Genomic DNA, 5,000 nt, shown 5'->3' with positions numbered 1-5,000 from the left:
GAGAGAGAGAGGGTTGAAGAGAGAAGGATGGGGGGGGGGGGAGAGAGAGGGATGAGGAGAGAGAGAGATGTATGAGGAGAGAGGGGGTGAGGGAGAGAGAGAAATGGAGGCTGGGAGAGAGAGAGAGAGCGAGGGAGGGATGAGGTGAGAGGGGGGGGAGTAAGGGGGAGGGAGAGAGAGAGAGAGAGAGAGAAAGAGAAAGAGAAAGAGAGAGGAAAGGACAGTGGATGGAGGGTGGTAAGTGCTCCAATGGTGAGGCTGGTGTTTCCTCTTAACAAAGTACAACCTGTTCTCCTGTATTAATCCCCCTGGATGCCCCTGTGATGCCCAGATTATCAGGCATATGAGTGTGTGTGTGTCTGTGTGTGTCTGTGTGTGTGTGTGTGTGTGTAGGGCCAATGATTTTCCGCGATAATGGAAAACGGACGGAATTCGCGGAATGTACCTTTTGAAACTGAATTGCAACTTTCAGACGGAAACATCCTTTTGTGCATACAAATCGCCCAAATTCCCCTGTATTTTGGGCTGCAAGGCTGTATTTCTTTCAAATAAACACAACAACGATTGCAACGATGAACAAACATTAATTAAAGAACAAAACCACTGAGAAAATGTCACGTCTGCGCTGAACTCTGCTCCGGCCACGCCCCCCTTTTCAACGGTTGACCCACTCACCTCCGCTAAAGCCACATTCAGTCACATTCACTTGCTCGTCTTCCCAATCGCATTTAAAACAAAAAATGTTTAGTCTTCTGTTCTGTTGATGGCTGGCAAACAACATTCTAAGAAGGGCACATATTATTCACTCATTTTAAGCCATCAATCTACCTCAGGGTGAATAAAATGAGCTGAAACGGAAAAAAAACAGAATTCACCAAATGTGAAACGGAATATGATTTTTTTTTTTACGGAAAATCATTGGCCCTATGTTTGTGTGTCTGTGTGTATGTGTGTCAGGGATCAGCACAGGTATCCTTCAAATCAAATCAAATCAAATCAAACTTTATTTGTACGGCGCATTTCATACAAGGAAGTAACACAATGCGCCTCACAGTAGGAAAGAAGGGGGGGGGGGGGTTTACAAACACTTGTAAAAAAAAAAAAAAAAAAAAAAAACACACAGATTTTCAAGAGATAAATAAATAAAATAAAATAAACGTACTAACCGCACTGGCACCGTAAAGGACTACTCAGCACGGTCATCGTCAAACTAAGCTGCTGGGGGGGGATTACAAACACTTGTAAAGAGACACAGATAAGTAAATAAATAAATGGTACATTAATGTTAAATAAATACATTTTACAAGTTACAAAACACTTATAAAAAGACACAGATTTTGCCAGAGATAAATGAACAGGAAATTACGTACTAACCGCACTGGCACCATAAAGGACTGCTCAGCACAGTTATCGTCAAACTAAGAGACAGCTGCTGGGGGGGGGGGGGTACAAACACTTGAAAAGAGACAGAAATAAGTAAATAAATAAATGTTCCATAAATGTTAAATACATTTTACAGTGAGTGATAAGCGAGATCAAAGAGGTATGTCTTAAGTGCATGTTTAAAGGTTTCAACCGTTTCGGCCATTCTTAGGTATTCTGGCAGAGTGTTCCAAAGGTTGGGGGCATAGAAACTAAAAGCTGCTTCCCCATGTCTCTTTGTCCTGGCTTTTGGAACTGTTAGAAGTTCAGTGCCGGAGGACCTCAGGGATCTACTGGGTGTGTACCTTGAGAGCATGTCTGTTATATATTCAGGTGCATGACTATGGAGTGATTTATAGACTAGTAGGAGAACCTTGAAATCTATTCTAAAACTAACAGGTAGCCAGTGCAGTGATTTTAATACTGGTGTGATGTGCGCTCTCCGTCTTGTTTTAGTGAGGACTCGCGCTGCTGCATTCTGTATTGTTTGTAGTTGACTAATGGCTTTTTTTGGTAGACCAGACAAACCATCCTTCCACTTTTAAACCTACCTGTGTGGTTCTGCACCTGTAAACCTACCTATGTGGTTCTACACCTTTAAACCTACCTGTGTGGTTCTGATGATAATAGTAGAGCATAATCGTGTCTGTGTGTGAGTGTGTGTGTGTGTGGAATTGTGTGTGGTATTTGTGTATGTTGTTTTTTCTACAGTGAGTGAGGGAGGGAGCGTGTGAGTGACTGAGGGAGTGAGAGAGTGAGTGGGTGAGTGAGTGAGTGGGTGAGTGAGTGAGTGAGCGTGTGATTGACTGAGAGAGTGAGTGAGGGAGTGAGAGAGTGAGTGAGTGGAGCGAGTGGGTGGGTGAGAGAGTGAGAGAGTGAGAGAGTGAGTGAGTGAGTGAGTAAAGGAGTGAGTGAGGGAGTGAGGGAGTGAGCGAGCGAGTGAGGGAGTGAGCGAGCGAGTGAGCGAGTGAGTGAGTAAGGGAGTGAGTGAGGGAGTGAGCAAGTGTGTGTCTGTGTGTCTAAGTTTTAGTTCACTCTTCAAGTCAGATGGGTGTTGAAGGGTCTTTGCCGGGGTTAGTGGATGGAATTGTGACATGATTGGCAGCTTAGTTAACAGGAAGTTAAGGACGAAGTGTCAACATATAGCTGGGGTCAGGAACCAGCCAACCTGTTGCCTGTGTCAGGGTCAAGGCCAATGCCCCAAGTGGGTGGAGTGTGTGCATTTGTGTCAGTGTCAGTGTCAGTCTGTGTTTGTATGTACATCTATATGTTTACATGTATTATATATGTATTTACATTTCTCCCTCTCGCTCTCTCTCTCTCTCACTATCTGTCTGTCCGTCTGTCCGTCTGTCTGTCTGTCTGTCTGTCTGTCTGTGTGTGTGTGTGTGTGTGTGTGTGTGTGTGTGTTCACACTGCTAACCCCATCCCCTACAGCTCCATTGTTCCCTCATGACCCCGTCCATCCCTAAATCAGGCTGGCCCGGCTGCTTACCAAAAGGGGGAACTGGTCAGGGGTCAAAGGTCATGGACGGGTCATTTCTAACTTTGTCACCATGAGTGAGAGGTTCTGTTTGTTTGACACGGGACTGACATGACTCAGGGGAGTGGGAGCTGATTCACACACACACACACACACACACACACACACACACACACACTCACATAAACATACAGGTATGGAAAGCTGCACAGATATATAAAGCTGTCTACAGTGGAAGGTTCTATACCATTCCATTCCATTTCACTGTAGACAGCTTTACATATGTGTGCAGCGTTACATACCTGTCTGTTTATGTGAGTGTGTGTGCGCACACGCACACGCACACGCACACGCATACGCACACACACACACATCTCTGACCTTGTGTTTGGGGAGGTGCCACCTTCCCTCCCTGCTCGTGCAGGAGGTCACAGGAGGGTTCCTGTGGTTGAGGGCACCAGGAAGGCCGTGCATGTGGGGGGTTCAAGTATAGGACAAGGGGGCATTGGAAGTGTGTGTGTGTGTGTATGTGCGTGATTGTGTGTGATTGTGTGTGTGTGTTTGTGTGTGTGTGTATGACAGCTCCCACTCCCCTGAGTCATGTCAGTCCCATGTATATGTGTGAATATGTGTCAGTTTATATGTGCGTTTGGGTTGAATGTTTTAAATGTTAATACTGACTCCCCTCTCACTGGCAGTGGTCCACACCCACATTTCATACTCATTTCATCCTCAGGTTGTATGTTCTGTGGATATTCTATGTTCTAGAGATGTTCTATGTTGCATGTACGTGTACTCACTGAGCTGAGGCTTTTATCCTACATGACGGTCACGGTACAGTACGCTGCAGGACAGATGTGCATTTTCATCGGTATGTGTGCTGGTGTCATTTTCCACTGAGTTACAGGAGGATACGGCAAAGCCCTGGGTGATGCCCTTTCCCCTGGCGATGCCACCCTTTGTGCCCCCTGGCGATGCCACCCTTTGCCATGACATTGCCGTGTTGTCACCATATCGCTGTGGGCAGATTAGAGTGTGCAAGGTCAGGGGCTAACATGATGATGTTCTACGTTCTGCGTTCTGCGGGATTGCGCTGTCAGGAACCGGAGCGACAGGGAGCTTTGGATTACCGAGGGCCGGCCCCTTCCATTGTTGCATTTAGCTAAATTACTTGTGAACTCATTTGCAATGATATTGGGACACGGACAAGGGCATTTCTCATTGGAGTGACTGGAGCAGGAATTCAGTGCAGTTCGGCGAGCTGTGTGTGAGAGAGCGTGTGTGTGTGTGTGTGTGTGTGTGTGTGTGTGTGTGTGTGTGTGTGTGTGTGTGTGTGTGTGAGTGTGTGTATGTGTATGTGTATGTGTGAGTGTGTGATCATGCTGAGCAATGAGGCATGTGTGCAAGCAAGTGTGTGAACAGTTCTCATCTTTTTCTCAAGCAGCTTTTGTCACCATTCTCATCCAAAGACGGGTTTACACATGATCAGACATCTACTCATGCTCTCTCACACACACACACACACACAAACACACACACACACACACGTACATACTCACTGTCCGACACATAAACATACACACAAAAACATTCTCTTCACCCATGTTGCACTTGATTCAAACTCTCCATTATATGTATTTACACACACACACACACACACACACATACACACAAACACACACACAAACATGCACACTTGCTATTTGAAACATAACCATGCACTCAAAAACGTACTATTCAGTCAGTTGCAGTAAATTCAGACTCTTTTACATACTCACACACATACTCACACACACACACACACACACACACACACACACACACACACACACACACACACACACACACACACACACACACACACACACACACACACATACATACACACTTAACCTTTTCAGCACTTACTCAAATACTTGTGTTGTAAGTGGGTCTGGAGCAAACACTTGTTTTCTCACGCCATTCTCCCATCTGAGATTTCTAGTACAGCACACACAACTACCACCACAGCACAATCTACTTCATATTTCTCCCACACTCACAATCATTAAGGGGTTATTTCAATTATTTTCTTTTATTTTTGCTTTATTTGTGT

At 45.3% G+C, this 5,000-nt stretch overlaps 1 protein-coding gene across 1 annotated transcript in view; it reads left to right on the top strand.

The window, feature by feature from the left end:
* The window catches only part of camkmt (calmodulin-lysine N-methyltransferase), a 117,580-nt gene that overhangs the window by 100,655 nt on the left and 11,925 nt on the right, over positions 1-5,000 (top strand). The gene's annotated exons all lie outside the window — the stretch shown is intronic.

This window comes from Clupea harengus, chromosome 13 (genome assembly GCF_900700415.2).
Source record: "Clupea harengus chromosome 13, Ch_v2.0.2, whole genome shotgun sequence".
Taxonomy (NCBI): Eukaryota; Metazoa; Chordata; class Actinopteri; order Clupeiformes; family Clupeidae; genus Clupea; species Clupea harengus.
Note: the sequence above shows the minus strand (reverse complement) of the source record. Positions and strands in the feature narration are given on the sequence as shown.